This window comes from Danio rerio, chromosome 24 (genome assembly GCF_049306965.1).
Source record: "Danio rerio strain Tuebingen ecotype United States chromosome 24, GRCz12tu, whole genome shotgun sequence".
Taxonomy (NCBI): Eukaryota; Metazoa; Chordata; class Actinopteri; order Cypriniformes; family Danionidae; genus Danio; species Danio rerio.
In genome coordinates this window covers 35897501-35915328 of record NC_133199.1, presented here as the reverse complement: position 1 = coordinate 35915328, position 17828 = coordinate 35897501, and the positions used below count along the sequence as shown (strand labels likewise).

The window sequence follows — 17828 nt, the reverse complement described above, 5'->3', positions numbered from 1 at the left end:
TTTTCCCCCATAAGTCCAAAAACATGCACTATAGGTGAATTGGGTAACCTAAATTGGACTGAGAGTGTATGGGTGTTTCCCAGTAATAGGTTGCAGCTGGAAAAGCATCCGCTGCATAGAACATATGCTGGATAAGTTGGCAGTTCATTCCGCTGTGGCAATCCCTGATTAATAGGGATGTAACGGTATTGTAAATACCGTCATACCGCAATAGCAATTTTTTCGATATTACCATAGTCGCATGACTCGGTAAAACTATAGGTATTCTGAGAAAATTTGCTCAGGCGAATGAAGCGAACGGGAGGTAGCGGAAACTACAATTCCCATCAGCCCAGGCGTGGCCATCATCCTTTGCGGTCTGTTGTCACTACAGATCCAGTAATGCGGAAATGGAGTGTGCTTCTAGTAGCGGAGATGAAAAAGAGCTAGAAATGATCGAAACCTAAAGCGAGTGTTGGCGCCGCGCGTACTGATCAGCTGTGTTGTCGCGCGATTACTGTAAAGCAGGGAGGGGGGGTTGAGCGCGCATACTCAAGAGCGGTGTTGTTGCGCCCTTACTGAAGGGCGGGACGGAGGGTGTGTCGCGTCGCGGGGGCACTTTTGATCATTTTGGAAGGGCATTTTTTATCCAAGACTAAAAAGGGCATGTGCACTGCACAGGTTGAGCCCTATGTGTGCACGTGTCTGCAAGTTGGGGAATACGACTAATAACAGTCATGGGGACTGCAGAAACATAGCACACTGTTCAGATTGATGCAGACATTGACTTGTACCGCAAAGAGACCTCTATCTCACTTGTTTGTCCTCTCAAGTGGGGGAAAGACAATGCACAACGTCACCCACTGCTGTCAACCTGGGCCAAGTCAGATCTCTGTCACAGAAAACTCAGTCCCAAATGAGAGGGTTTTTCTGTTGCAGGGGACATTGTAAATACCCAGAGATACCAGCTTTTACCAGATTATAGTTATATGATCATTTTCCTTAAAACCCATCTCTGGTGAGTGAGTGAGTGATTAAATGTTGAATGTGATGAGTTTTCAACAATACTAAATTGAAACTTTATTTTTTTACATGGTTTCATAATTTTGAAGTTCCTGTTTCAAAGCTTACAGATAGATGGCTAATTTGTATGTCATTGACACTTTTGGCACTTTTTTGGAGTATTTTCATACGTTTTGTTTTTCCTGTAAATGATACAATAAATACCGTACCGTGACATTCATACCGAGGTATTACCGTACCGTGAAATTCTGATACCGTTACATCCCTACTGATTAATAAAGGGACTAAGCCGAAAAGAAAATGAGTGAATGATATAGGGGCTTTGAATCACATTTAGGACATTAAGAAATGTAAACTTATGCATGCAAATGAGATTTGAGAGTCTTAAAGCACATCGTACAGACCAATATTAGAGTGCTTTTTAATATATTGTTCAGCAGAAATGGCCTTTTTTTCCTAATTGAGGATAATTGCTCCGTCGGAATGAAGCCAAAATATATTTTGCTCTGCTGATGAAGATTGTCTTTGCTCAGGAAAATAATTCAAGACGGTTTCTTTTTAAAATTCTATTGTGTTTGTGACCTCAAGGCAGACAAATCTGTTATAACCTTTTCACAGAGGATGAGGGGGTCGATTTCCATCCTGTTCATGCTTAATGTTGCGTGCCAGTGAAAACCGAAAGAAAAAAGTTCACGCTGTGTCCAATGTATCTAAAATGTTTCCTTCTGCATGAATTTATGCCTCACCCTTCTGTTCGCCCCGGCCTTTTTACACAACACAAACATATACATACATGTGCACCTATAGACTGTAATGAAACACACGTGATAAAACACTCCATATGCTCTATAAACATGCACTCAGCACTTTCTGGACCAAAAATTCCAGCCATAAAAATCGCATGTGAAAGTCAACATTCCTCTCCACAGGTGGACCTGCTTTCTTCTGGAGCGAAATGATAGAATTCTGTCAGCATCGACAGAGGCTTTTGTTTTATTCACTGTGTTTTAAAGCCACATGATAGCTTTCGTGGCCATATGATTAATCAAAAACACAACTGAAATCAATATATGGCTTAGTGGCTCACACGCACCAATCATTTATCTCAAATTGTAATAGCAAGCACTTATAAATCAGCTGTTGTGAACAAAAAGAAGCTTTTAAGTAACACTCCACTTTTTTGGAAATAGGCTCATTTTACTTAAATAGTTGAGGTTTACCATTTTTTGAATCCATTCAGCCAGTCTCTGTGCCTGGCGAGAGCACTTTTAGGCCCAATCCCAATTCTTAGCCCTTCCCCTTACCCCTCTTTTTGCACTTGCACACCAAAGGGTAGGGTTGTCCCAATTCTCTTTAGCTTGAAGGTGTAGGGCTAAAGGCTGATTTATACTTCTGCGTCAAACGCCGGCTTATGCTACGCCGCTGACGCATAGCCCTTCGCCGTGGCCGTCGCCGTCACTGACGTGCACCTCTCAAAAAATGTAACTACACGTCGCAACAACGCGTAGCGTAAGCTCTGTGATTGGTCGGCTTGGTAGCGCTGACGATTCTGGGCGGGACCAAGATCCGCGCGAATAGCGCGAGCGATTGTTTACAAGTGAGGAGTACCGTGAAGGAGCTCCGGATGGAAAGTTTTGTTTTGTGTTCACCTCATAGTTAAAGTTGTAGCACGTCCACCAGTTCCTGCCTCGAAATGAGCGAGTTTGAGCCACTTGTACATCCAGGAATTGTTCAGGAAAATCAAAAAAGCAGCGAAGAAACTCGACACAGAGGAACATTTACACCTCACTGCCAACTAGCGTTTCGGAAGTGTTAATGCAGACCGACAGAGACAGTGCGCAGAAGTATAAATGCACAGCCATGCGCGTTGCATGCGCCATGGGTTACGCCGGTCACCTGACGCAGAAGTATAAATCAGGCTTAAGGGGAAGGGGTGATTAGCCCTTTGAATGAGGATTTTTCAGGACCACACTCTAAACCAAGGGGTAAGAAAATTTCCCAGAATACATCAGCCACAGCGGTAACATTGCCGAGCCCAGATGGAGATCCACAAATTAGTATTTTTGTCATTATTACAAATTTTTACGACAAACAAACATGTTTTAATATATTCATAACCGTGTTTGCGTTTTACAGTCGTTTACAAAAAAAAAACGAAAAAATTTTGCAACCTAGTTTTTACAGTGTCTGCTATAATGTTAGTGTTGTTTTCATGTGTTTACATAGATAAATATGGACACTGTGTAAATACACAGTATAGTTATGATCATATTGTCACATTATATTGTTATGATAACATAATATATGCCTTCAGTGACTTCCTGAAAATAAATACCAAAAAATAAAGCAATTGGAAAAACTACAGCGGTCGCAATCATTTGATCTCACATGAGATTGCGATGATATATGATGACGTGTGCAGGTGCTGTAGTGCTGTTCCAATTCTTAGGGGTAAATTTTAAACCCTTCCCCTTAACCCTCGGTTGTAAGGGCCAAGGGGAAGGGGTAGGGGTACAAAATAGTATTGGAATTGGGCCTTAGCTTAGCATAAATCATTGAATCAGATTAGACCATTAGCATTCTATTTAAAAAAATGACTAAATCGTTTCAATAATTTTCCTCTCTAAAGCTTGACTATTTTGTAGTTACATTGTGTGTGTTATTATCGATATATTGAAACTCTTAAGTCATTTTTGACATCAAATATCCAAATGGTTTTTGGACATTTTTATGAAATATTGTACATATTGGGTGTGTATGTAAAGTTTCAGCTCAAAATACTCCACAAATAATGTTTTATAACTCTTTGAAACTGCCACTGCAGTTTCGTGACTGTCACTTTCAATTCAAACAAGATTTTGCTCCTTTTTTATTTAGATTTTTTATTGTAGGCCTAGACTCACAAAATATTAACATCAAAATGTATAAATGTGTTACAGAGAGAGTACAGTCTTGAAAATGGAAAGTAACAAATAAATTAATATAAAAACAAATAAACAGGTAAAAAAATAAAGTACAATCAAACTATTTTAGAGCTTTAGAGTATTTAAGTGGAGGTTATAACAAAAATTGTAAATGAATGATGAGGATCCTGTGTTAATTTTAAGAGAGCTCTTTCGTGTATTCCCAAAGGGGAGACCAGATTGACTAAAATCTGTCAGATTTTTTATGTTTGTCATAGGTACGGTTTTTAAATGGTAGCCATGTAGCAATTTGTGATATCCACATTTTAAAAGATGGAGCCTGTGATGTTGACCAAAGTAGAAAAATACATGTTTTAACTAAATATACCAGTACAATAAACAACTGTAATGCATCTTTTTCAAACAGATTGTTCACATTAGGATTCAATAAATTCAAAGCTGGGCTCATATTAAAATTTAGCTTAAGCATATTTTCCAGTACCTTATGTATTTTCTTCCAAAATGGCAAAATTGTCACAGTTCCAAAAACAATGAATAAATGCACCTTAATCTTTTTTTACATTTGAAACACAAGTCTGTAGCATTGGCAAATATTTTTTTAATACGCATTGGTGTAAGATATATCCTATTAAAAATTTTTAAATTAAGGTCATGGATCTCAAGAGAGGTAAATTTCGGGTATATATTATCACATACAATTTCCCTCTCATTCTCTTCAATAGTTTGACCAATATCCTTCTCCCAAACATCCTTAAGCCCTAGCCAGGCAGAAGTGCAATTGTTGGACAAACCGTCATATATCTTTGTTATCAATCCTTTTAAACAAGCTGGATTTAGTAAAAGGTATTCAATCTCTGTTTGATTTGGATCTCAGCTCTCCTTTGTCCAACTTTGGTTTTAAAAAATGTTGCAATTGTGATTTTGCTCTTTTTAAAAAGAGCGTGGAGCTATAAATGCCTATGTGTCAGCATAGTGGCAGATTCAAAATTTTAATGGCAGATGGCTGCTTCTCACTCAGGGCTGTCTATTCTAATAAGGGAGAGATTGTCACTATTGGGTGGGGCGTTCCACTTCTGATTACACGTGCAAAGGGAGAATGGCAATGTGTGACGTTGGTTGGTAATTCCTCTATATTGTGCACCTTTTGTAAAGCTGCTTTGAAACCATAGTTAATGTGAAAAGTCCTATAATGTATACATAAACTTGAATTAAATTGAAAAAATCCCAATTTTAAGGTGAACTTTTTTGAGTCACAGTAATGTCAAAATAGTCTTAATTGTATTCATCATCATGTAGAGTTGTGCCAGAAGCTACAGATGGTTGGAGAATAATAGAATGAGGTGGAGAGGATCAGAGAGTGGGAGGAGAGTTGCTGGCAGCAGAGAGACAAGAGTTCAGCCGTTGATGAAAGATTCACAGAACGAGATGGATCGATCTGCTCTAATGTCTCAGGATTGGGCAGATGCCAGCGCTCAGAAACGTCTGCTACGATAGACTTTAACAAATGACTCCTGATGGACCTTCGCCTTCCATTTAGGTCGATTAGCTGCAGTGCTGCGCCTTCCTTTTACCTTACAGTTAAATCTGATCAACTTTAAGGATGGTGTGAGTAACGGTTTTGAGAGGTTTGAAGATTTTTACTGTTAGTTCAAACTAATTTAAATTGAGCTGAATCAACACAACTCTTGAGTTTTTTGGGAGGACAACTTAATAGTTTTATGTTCAATCCACTTAAAATTGTAAAAACAATTAAGTTAACTTGATAAATTTGTGTTGGGACAACATGAAAAAATTAAAGCATTTTTTATAGTGTAACAAACACTTGATCTTATGGAAAATGGTTTGCACTGATCTGTATTTGAAATAATAACAACAACAACAACAACAACAACAACAACTATAAAGTCAGTACAAATATAAATTTTACTTTCCCTTCACTGAAAAAATAAATTCAATGGATTTACAACTTTATTTTTAAGGGATCTGGTTGCAAACAATTAATTTGGGCTGAATTTAAACAAACATTAAGGGCCCTATCATACACCCGGCACAATGCGGTGCAAGCCGCAACGCAATTGTTTGCTAGTTTCAGCTTGGCGCAGGAGTCGTTTTGACGTGTTGTGCCACGCTGTTTAAATAGCAAATGCATTTGTGCATATGTTTGCCCATAGGCGTTCTGGTCTAAAAAAGGAGGCGTGTTGAGGCGCATTGCTGGCGAGGATATACAGCAATACGCAAATATCTACATATGAAAAAGAAGTAAAATCTTAAGAATATATATAAGATATAATAAGAAAATAAATATAAAGGACTAAAATATTATAAAACATATTATTTTTTAGCCTAGATAAATATAAAAACCACTGCTTTCATGCTTTCTTCATCTCGGGGGGCTTTCAGTTTATTCATAACAATGTGCTTTTGTATAATGTTATTATTATTAGCAGTATTATTTATTATATCCATATTTATATTTGTTTTATTAAAACAAGCTTAGATTTATCCACCTGTCAGGTTTTAGACCATATGGGGCACAGCATGTGTATTTGTGTGAAAGTAAATTAGGCTCAAATCTCATTCTCACGCTCTGTTTAATTGTCTTATTACTAGTGAATTACTCAGTTTTCCCACTTACAAAGTCCGTCATGTAAATCGCAAATGCGCCATGACTTGACACAACTGACTCTTAAACACACCTATAACTCATTAAGAGAATAAGCTCAACCCTGTTAGACCATGCGCCTAGGCACAAAGCGGATTTTTCCGTCCTTAAATAGCAAAAGTGGATTCCGACACACTCTTATTGCTTTTGCGCCCTGCCCTTTAGACTTCGCACATGGATCGTCAAAATAGAGCCCTAAATGTAGTAATGTTCAACCTCATTTATTTAAATTCAGCCCATATTAATTGTTTGCCACCACTTACCTTAAAAAAAAAATTAGCAAATCCAATGAATCCTTTTTTTCAGTGTAAAAGGGTTCAACCCAGTTCTAACGCATGATCATGTCTAAAAAGGATACAGAAAACATATTTAGTCAGTATTAAAAACAAAATGGCAGGTCTAGCCAACTAATAGAGTCCGTAAGTATACAAAAGACACATTTTCTTATAGGTGTTTGTATCTACTGTACATCCAGTATAAGACCTTAACAGTGAAGTCAATTGGACTCTTAGGGCCCTATCATACACCCGCATATACAACGCAAACCTAATTTTCCCGTTTTCTGCCACGTTGTTTAAATAGCAAAACCATTTGTTCTACTTTGTGGACACATGGGTGTTTCGGTCTAGAAAAGAAGTGTGTTAAGGCACATTGTTGGGCCGTTGCTATTTTGAGAAACTGAAATAGACTGTGGCATTGACCAACTGAAAGCTGGTGTAAAGTCCAGCACAAAGCATGTTAGTTAAGTGGCTATGCAGGTTAGAACACGTACACATTGCTTAATACACACATGATGTACAGCAATACACAAATATCTTTAAATATGAAAAAAATTAAAGGATTCAAATGTTACAAAATTATTATTTTATACATAAATATAAAAACCACTACATTCATGCCTACGTCTCGGGGGGCTTTTTTTAGTTTATTCACGACAACTTACATTTATATAATGTTATTATTATTATTATTAGATTTGTTCAACCATCTGTTTTACAGACATCTGCTTCACATGGTGCATAAGAATTGGATGTGTTTGGATATAACTCAGTTTTTTGACCACACTTCATCACTATTGTTTATTTATTCATTTGCTGGAAATTAGAACTGAATTTATAAACTTAAAATAAATCTGTGCTTAACAAACTAAATTAAATATGTGGGCTAATGGATGTCTTCAGGCAGAAATGCAAACTTTCCACTGAAAAGTAGCGATTTTATATGAAATATAAACAGCTGAAGACAAAATTATTAGCCCTCTTGTGAATTTTTGTTCTTTTTCAAATTTTTCCAAAATGATGTTTAACAGAGCAATGATTTTTTCACATTATTTCTTATATATATATTTTTTTTTGCTGGAGAAAGTCTTATTTGTTTTACTTTGGCTAGAATAAAAGCAGTTTTTAATTTTTAAAACCATTTTATGGTCAGTATTATTATTTTTTTTATTATTATTATTATTATATTATATTATTATTAAAAATATCTAGCAAAATACTCTTTCATCATGGCAAAGATAAAATAAATCAGTGGTTAGAAATGAGTTATTAACATAAGTATGTTTAGAAAACATGATGAAAAAGTCTTCTTTTCGTTAAAAAGAAATTGAGGAAAAATAGACACAGGGGCTAATAATTCAGGAGGGTTTTAACTGCAAGTCATCATTGAAAATTGCTTGTTTGTTTAAATAGTCTAAAGCACTAAGAATAAGTGTGATTAATAAAATGTAATTGAATTAAATATATGGACTTGGTTCACTGAGACATAAATATGTAGTACACAAACTGCTGGTACTGAAAGTCAATGTACAATTCACACCAGTTTAAAGCAATCATTCATTATCCTTCAGCTTAGACCCTTATTTATCAGGGGTGAACTTACTCAATTCACCTATACTGCATGTCTATGGATTGTGGGGAAAACTGGAGCATCTGGAGGAAACCCATGTGAACACGAGGAGAACATGCACACTTCACACAGAAATGCCAAACGAGCGACCATATTGCTGTGAGGCGACAGTGCTAAGCCAATTTTAAACAAAGTAAGTCATTAATTAATAGTCTAAAATGAACAGTTAATGGGGGCATTCTCTTTCTTCATAGCTAGTTCTATTGGAGGCTTCCGAACACGACTTTCCTGCTGCTTCAAAAGGAAGAAGAAAAGAACAAGGCTAATCTGTTCCATTCCAGGAATGTCGTGTTTAGAAATGGATAGTACATGTTCAGCACTCCTGGTGGACTCTATCCAAACTGCCTTTGAGTCTGAGCCCAGCTGTCTAGAAGCACAAACCCTATGGGCTTCACTGAAAGCTGAGGACTGATCAATAGCAGTCAATAATCTAGTGCGGACGGGACTCAATGGGCTCTTTTAATCTGCCGTAAGGGTATCTAGTAATCGAGTTCCCAGTGCAGCATTTAGCTTTGCATGAAAATGCTAACTCTACGTCTGCTTTTTTCTGGAGGGCTTTATTGCAGTACTATTGGTCATTCTGATGAATCCATCCCTTGGGAAGCAGCCAAGATGTGCTGTTTAACATCCACAGTCTGTGAATGTCCTATACTGTTGGGATTTTGGAGGCTTTGCAACAAGTTATTATAGTTAAAAAAATCCTGAATGACAATTTCATTTCTTATACACTGCAAAAAATGCTTTTCTTACTTAGATTTTTTGTCTTGTTTCTAGTCTAAATATCTAAAGTTTCTTATATCAAGAAGCATTTTCTAGACAAGCAAAACATATTGTCTTGTTTTGAGAAATAATATGCCAATATTAAGTGAGTTTTTCCTTAAAACAAGCAAAATAATCTGCCAATGGGGTGAGCAGATTAATCTTGTTTTTTCTTTTGTCGTAAGGTTATTTTTTTTTACAGTATAATATAACAAATAAAGTTAGTAGGTCAAATATCCAACATAGGTTCATTTTGAAAACATACCCCTCTGTACATTTCTGGAGATTGTGAATTATGTAGCTAGAAGTGCGTATAGCTGCATTTCGTCTTTAACACGAATGCAACCTGGCGGTATGACGCCGTTCCTTTTCGCGCTTACTAGCTGAACACTTACCGCCTTTTCTGCTGTTACCAGTTTGTCCAGCTCAACGTGTACGTCATAGGATTTGAGATGCAGAGCGGAGTTGACCATCACGATAAGGTTTAAGTCCAGCGAAGAACGGTTCTAGAAGGCAGGTAAGACAAAAACAGAAGCCAAAAATCTATATAAAGTACTAAATAACAGGTCGAGAATGTGGTAAAATCTGAAAACGTGGTAAAAATCAGACTGCCGTGAGGACTTTTCTTTTTCTGGATTGCTTTTGAAAACACTGCAGTTGGGCTTAGGGAAGTGGGTGGGCGGGTCAATCTGAGCTTTTTAAAACACTATCAGCTGGGTTTAGGAAAGGAGGAAGGTGGAACAGTCGACAGCAGCCTCTGGTTGATTTATGTGAGAAGAGCCGGCGCGAATTGCACTTACGAGAGAAATTTGAGATCTGAAAAAGCATACCAAGGACCTATTAGGGCAAGTCAATTCACTCGGTGGACATCTTTGAAACGTCTCTCAGGCAGTATGCACGGGCATTCTGTCTGAATGTGAAAACATTTGTTTGCCAAGCTTACGATTACATTACATATTTGAAACCACCAATAAAATTAAACAACAACTGTCTCATAACTTTAGTTTCTAAACATTTAAATCAAACATAATATGCATTTTTTAGTATGCCCAAGCTAAAATGCATGCGCACTCGATAGGAACGAGATCACGACGCCAACCTCATTTATGGCCGTTACACATTATCATCCTCTGAATAATGCTTCGCCTGATCGTGCTGGTCTTCTGAAGTAATTTACAACTTGGTCTTGATGGAGAATCTCCTATCTTTGTTTACAAGTTTGTGGGCATTAAAGTAGTTGCTGGTAGGGCACCTGGTTCATTTAAAAGAACAGATTTCAAGCTTTATTTTAATACATTTCTTACGTCAGTGAAACAAGAAGTCGCTGAGATTCCAGTAGGTTTGTTGGCCACCGAACTATCTTAAAAGCATATGTCTGGTCCGAGCTTTTGCCCCAGAGAAATGTCAGTCTAAAGCATTCGATGATTGGCTCGCATACTAGTAGGGGGGGCTTCATTCGCCATATTGACCATTACATTTTTCCCCATTCAAAACTATACAGTATGAGTGACATGTCTTGTGTATTCTTCAATCTTTGAGCGTACACAGCAGTCTTTGACAGATTCATAAAAAAACAAAAACTGCAAAAAACATAGCTCCTGGGACGCATTAGGCACTCTCCAGTAATGTATGTAGGGGTACGTAATCAGAATGAGCCTGGGTTGCAAATATTGTTTTTTCAATAATTTAAAAACCTGTGATATGATCGGACACAAACGAGTGTATTATTAATGTAATCAGTCACTTTCTGATTTAAAATGTTATTATTTTTTCTCCCTCTACAGCAGGGGTGTCAAACTCAATCCCTGGAGGGCCGAAGCCCTGCACAGTTTAGTTCCAACCCTGCTCCAACACACTTACCTGTAGGTTTCAAACAAGCCTGAAGGACTCAATTAGTTTGATTAGGTGTGTTTAATTAGAGTTGGAACTAAACTGTGCAGAGCTGCGGCCCTTTTGGAACTGAGTTTGACACCTGTGCTCTACAGTGTATAATAGGGTAGTATTCAAATTCAGATGAAGTCTTCGCCGTGCATTTCTTGTATACTGTGTAGCAGGGAAGTGTGCACAAGTTTATACACTGAAGGTGCTTTGGAAAAACGTCAACCAAATGACAAATAAGCAATTAGTGTACACAAACATCCAGATACACAGTTAACTTCACCTTATTTGCTAATTCAGCATGTAGAACAGCTCTAATTAGTCATCTGTTGACTGAGGTAATGGGTCCATTGCGTATGGGTGGAGATTGTAGAGGAAGAACCACTACAACATCTTGTAAAGTCTTGCATCATTAGCAGGTATAATATGTGCTAATGAGAAAACAGCACATGTACAGTAGGTCATCTCAAAAGCCCCTCATATATAGCAGACCTTTGATTCAAGCGAACAGCTGTTTATATACAAGGAGCAATTGATTCATGTTTAGCTTGTAAAAGTTCATAAAGATTTTGGTCGATTTTATTGTTCTAAGCTTATAGTTTAAAGTGCATTGTGCAAGTATGCTTAGGGTGTGTCAAATCAACTTTTACTATTTTAAAAATGGGAAGAATGGTTGGTGGTCTAAAAGGGTTGTCCTTATTCTCTTAGAGAGTTAGGCCTGTGTTTTGTGTATAAACCCACATCAAATAAACCAATTTCGTTAGGACAGATCTCAGAGTTTGTGTTGCCATTGGTTTTGAAGCATCACACGACACAATCTTGCAGTGATAGAAATGTCAAGTTCTTAATAAAAAAGAATCCCTTAATTCTCAAAAAAATATAATCTCTCTTGAGGTTGTTTTTGACAGATTTGCCAAATAAACTCTGACGTAGCAAATGTTACACCCACGTGACTAATCATCTTTCTCTATTATGCGTTTGTTGCTAGAAGGGATACAGTCGTGGATGGAAGTTAATGAGTAATATTCATATTTTATTAATGTCTACCCCTACCAAAACTAGTGTTGCAGGATACCAACATTTTGACTTTGATACAATACCTAAATTAAATATCAAGATACTGATACTAAATAGGTACTACACCATACTTTTTTTTCTTTCAGAATATTATTTACTAATAAACACTCACTCAATACAAAATATAAAAGGAAAATGTAAGGGTAAGTAGCTCAATCTATGTATGCCAAATTTTTTAAGTAAAAAAATATATATTCAGGCATAAGTCATCCATTTTCGCAATATTGGAATATATTCAGCATGTTTGTGCAAGTATGATATGCTTATATCATTGAAATCAAAAAATTAACCTAATAACATATTTAATATAATTTAAATATATGTGATTTGCTTTGCTGTCTCTCAGATCACATCTAGGACAGCGCGATCAGCTGCTGCGTTTACTTTTGGCTCGACTGAACTTTGGAGAATGTTGTTTCGTTTTCAGCCTGTTAACACAGCAGCACATGCGTCTATTTATCAACAATGTAATGTGGAAAAGCGAGTGATTTAGCACATAAACGCTGTTTGACCAATTTATACGTGATTTATCAATTCATACGTGTGAATAATTTCAGTGAATCGGTTGTGTCGTGTCGGAATTCACTCAATTGTGCAGTAGAGCAGACCTCCGCCGTCAGGCCCGCAGTCGACTCGGGTAAAGTTTGGGGGTGTGACTGAGGGTGCTTTCACACTTGGTTCATTTGCCTGGACCGTATCCAAGTTCAATTGTCTCCCTTTGCCACCACCTCGGTCACCTTGCGTCATCGAGCTGCTGTTTTGTTTACGGCCGTTGCTAGGTGACGGCCACGCAAGCAAGCGCCGAAATGGAAAGACTTCCGCACATCACGGTCATTCTGCTTTTACTGAAAACTTTTGGACATACAGAAAGCAACTAGCGTCCATCTGCCGCAAAAATATTATGCACATTCAGCACATCACACAGCATCTGCAGAAGCTGTTTTTGGAGGAGACAAGCAGACATCACTGTGTTTGCCCTGGCTCAGTCCCGTGCGTGACACCAAGGTACGAAACATGACACACACACTAACAAACGAACGTTATGAAAATGATAGTTTGTTGTACAGTTGGCAGTTCACTATAGTTCACTTTCGTTATTTGGTACGATTGCATTCACATCTGAAGTAAACCGTACCAGAGTTCACATGAACCGTACCCCAGACCACCTCTTTCAGGCGGACTCGGGTATGGTTCACGGATCCGCACCCAGGTTCAGAAGATGCATTCACACTAGCTAAACGTACCGTACTATGACGTCAAACGAACTCGGGTGCAGACCAAAAGTGCTAGTGTGAAAGCACCCTGATACTCTGACTTAAGTTTTGTTCCTCGCCACTGTCGCCACTGGCTTGCTTGGTTTGGGACTTGTTGAGCTGCGCATCAATAGATTTGCTCTTCAGTGTTTAGACTTACAGCAGTAAAAATTAGACCACACTGAAGTGAACTAATCTGAATGCTAAAAACTGGACTGACACAGTTTCAATTTACTAGAACTTCTATGTTAAGCTGCTTTAACACAATCTACATTATGCACTTAGCACTTTGCCCAACTCTAGATTTAAAGTAATATTCAACATCAGACATTAAAATAATTTTTGAACTACCCCACTTATATCTCATGCACACATATACTCCATCTTGAGTACATTCAGCTCAAGACAAATAGTGTGGAAAACTGCACTAGCTAACTAGAAAAGAAGCTTGACAGGAAAACCCTAATAGTTCTCACTCATTCTCCCAATTGCTACAGGAATGTGAAGGAATTTTTCACTTTACCTTGGTTTAAAATACCTGACACCTGCGCAACTTATTACCGCACTTTAAACCACTTTACCTTTTCAAATCTCATGCTCAACTTTTTTCAGCTTTAAACTTTTCAGCAAGTACAATATGCATTTATTTCCCTCTATCAGACTGGCGCTGCAGGCGAAGGTTTGAGATTTCTTTTTTATTACAAATTGAGTCAGCATTCATAAACCTTCGCATCCTCCAAGAGCAAAACATCAGCAGGATAGTCAGAGTATTTTTATTAATGATGAAAGATTGTGGCGCGCTTCTTACCATCTCTGCAGAAATTGCCAGGGGTGCAGGACAGTAACTGCTCGATTAAATGGTTGTATTTTCATGGATGCAGCTAAACTTTATGATCTCCAGATCACTGTCTAGAGTCCTTAACGGATATAAGAAGAGCTTTTGGGTTTGTGATGCAGAAATAAGAGTCTATAAATGCGAGATGAAAAAATATGAAAAGGCAAAAGCTCATTTTCTCATATGCCATACACGTTTGAAATACAAAAAAACAAAAAAACAAATGAAAAATACAAATAAATCAGTTAACAAAAAACATAAAATGATTATTATATTACTTAATCATTATTTGCAAATAAATAACTAGCTACATAAGGTAAGCATGTATAATAACTAAATTAATGCAACGTAAATTATTACATTTATATTTTAGCAAGCAGAAAAATTATATTTCTATATTAAAGGTAGTTTAAACTATGTTTTAATATACAGATTAGGAAAAATCTTAATTCTGTTGCTATTTAGGTTATCTTAATTTTTTTATTACATTTTATTACACCAGTTAGTGTTTTAATAAATAACCATACACTCACTGGCCACTTTATTAGGTACACCCGTCTAACTGCTTGTGACACAAATTTCTAATTAGCCAATCACATGGCAGCAACTCGATGCATTTAGGCATGTAGACATGGTCAAGACGATCTGCTGCAGTTCAAACTGAGCACCAGAATGGGCAAGAAAGGAGATTTAGGTGACTTTGAACGCGGCACGGTTGTTGGTGCTAGACGGGCTGGTATGAGTATTTCAGAAACTGCTGATCTACTGGGATTTTCACGCACAACCATCTCTAGGGTTTACAGAGAATGGTCTGAAAAAGAGAAAGTATCCTGTGAGCAGCAGTTCTGTGGGTGCAAATGCCTTGCTGATGCCAGGAGTAAGAGGGGAATGGCCAGACTAGAAAGGCAACAGTAACTCAAATAACCATTCATTACAACCAAGGTCTGCGGAAGAGTATCTCTGAACACCCAACGTGTCCAACCTTGAGGCGGATGAGCTACAGCAGCAGAAGAACAGGAAACTGAGGCTACAATTCACACAGCCTTACTAAAACTTGACAATAGAATATTGGAGAAACGTTGCCTGGTCTGATGAGTCTCGAATTCTGCTAAAACATTCATATGGTAGGGTCAGAATTTGGCATCAACATCATAAAAAGCATGGATAAATCCTGCCTTGTATCAACAGTTCAGGCGGCTGATGGTGGTGATGTAGTGGTGTGGGGATTTTTTCTTGGCACACTTTGCGCCCATTAGTACCAGTTGAGCATAGTGTCATTGAGCAAGTTGCTATATTAAGTATTGCAAGTCGAATATTGTTGCTGACCATGTCCATCCCTTTATGACCACAGTGTTCCCATCATCTGATGGCTACTTCCAGCAGGATAACGCACCATGTCATAAAGTCCGAATCTTCTCAGATTGGTTCTTGAACATGACAATGAGTTGACTGTACTCAAATGGTCTCCACAGGCACCAGAGTTCAATCCAATAGAGCACCTTTGGGATATGGTGGAACGGGAGATTTGCACCATGCATGTGCAGCCGACAAACCTCCAGCAACTGCGTGATGCTATAATGTCAATATGGAGCAAAATCTCTGAGGAATATTCCCAGTAGCTTGTTGAATCTATGCCACGAAGGATTAAGGAAATAGTGGGTCCAACCCGGTACTACTAAGGTGTACCTAATAAAGTGGCCAGTGAGTGTATAGGTCATAAACAATATAGTATTCTAGAAACCAAACCAAAAATATGCCTGGCTTTGAATTTGTGCAGAAAAATTCACATCAAAGCATTTTTTTTTTTTCAAACCAATGCAATTGCACTCCCGGGCAACTGTGTGATTATCTCCCAGTTTCATAAACCATTCCTCTAAACTCATACAGTTTTTATTGTGTGTTTATTAGTTTTAAGACAAATGCACTGCTTTCTTTTACCGAGGGAGTCCTGCAAATAACACATTCATTTCAGACGACGGCCTTTTGAAGTGATCCTACATGTGTCCGTTTCTTCAGTATTTGTAATACTTTGTAATATCACATTTGGCTAAAGCCGTGTGGTCCATCAGGACATGATTCGGGTTTGATTTTGGACTCTTATTAGTTTTGTAAAACAAAAGAGATTTTTGCGCAGTCGCCTTGTTTCTTTTTCCTTCATTACAGCTCAGACTTTGATCCACCAACGGTCATATTTCGCTGAATGACAGGGCAGAACATTGAGCTAAAAGCGCCCAGCTGTATTTACCCAGAATGCCTCTTTTCTCTGTCTTTCTGAGCTCTGCCAAGCTGTCAGTGCTAAGCTAATTTCTGGGCTGTGTTTGTTTGGGTTTATCTGAGGATTGTCTCCGTGTGCGTGTGTACAGTATGTGTGTGGTGTATCTCAGGTGTGAGTTGTGTAAGTAAGCCAGCCTGCTGTGAAAGTCTTTGGCACTGATGCTCCTAAATCCTGCCAGTTCCACTGGGCACCAAACCAGAGGCAGAGCTCATTACAGATGCTGTGCAGAGTCAGCCTGACTCCACCCACTTTTCCCCACCCACCCCATCATAAAAGATAACATGCTGGCTCTGTTCCAATACCTAATATACAAAACTGCCTATATAGGCAACATCCAAACAAAATGTTTATTGATATGTATGCTGATATGCAATGCTTTACTTACAGTTTAGTCAACATTTGAATTATCAAATCATCTCCTTCAAGTTGCCCTGAAACTATTGAACAACACCTCATCTTAGGACAATTTTGAAATTCATTCAATTACCTTCGGCTTTGTCCCTTTATTTATCAGGGATCGCCACAGTGGAATGATCCGCCAACTTATCCAACATATGTTTTACGCAGCAGATGCCCTTCGGCCAATTTAGCTTATTCAATTATCTATAGTGTGTGTCTTTGGACTGTGGGGGAAGCCAGAGCATCCGGACAAAACCCACAAAGAAATACCAACTGATCCATCTGGAACTCGAACCGGCAACCTTCTTGCTGTGAGGTGACAGTGCTAACCACGGAGCCACCATGCGGCCATAATTTTGAAATTTTCAATCCATTTCATAAGTGCACTTAAAGCATTTTATTAAATATGGAATTATTATTATTATTGGTGTGTGTTTTTCCTAATAATGAGAGTTTGTTATTTTTTTTCTTCAACGAGCATCACTCTGGTAAAGCGGGCGTTCTGTGGGTGTGCCGTTTGAGGCAGAGACTAGCCAAACATTCACCCCTTGGTCATATCAGCCAACAAAACAAAACAAGCACAAACACCCTTCTCCCGTTCTCTCATATCTTATACATTCACACACTCCCACATGTTCACAAAATTTAGTCGGATCACCAAAAGTCAGGCCAACTTCTGACCCTGAAAAAAAGTGCTGTTTAAAATGTATTCATGATGTAATGAAAACATTGCTGTTTTTCAGAGACACCTCTCTCCTGCCAGGCAGTGAGTTTTTGCTTGTGTGGTTTGTGTTGAACTAAAACTCCATCTGGAATCAGTGTGGGTGAAGCTTTTACTGAGAGATGTGTTTGAGCA

The 17828-nt window shown here is 38.1% G+C and overlaps 1 long non-coding RNA gene across 1 annotated transcript in view; it reads right to left on the bottom strand.

The window, feature by feature from the left end:
* Window positions 1–17828, bottom strand: part of LOC141380746 (uncharacterized) — a 113789-nt gene that overhangs the window by 69981 nt on the left and 25980 nt on the right. The window contains exon 2 of the long non-coding RNA XR_012399498.1: window positions 9651–9761. This is a non-coding gene — a long non-coding RNA (uncharacterized lncRNA). The remainder of the gene's footprint in view (window positions 1–9650; window positions 9762–17828) is intronic.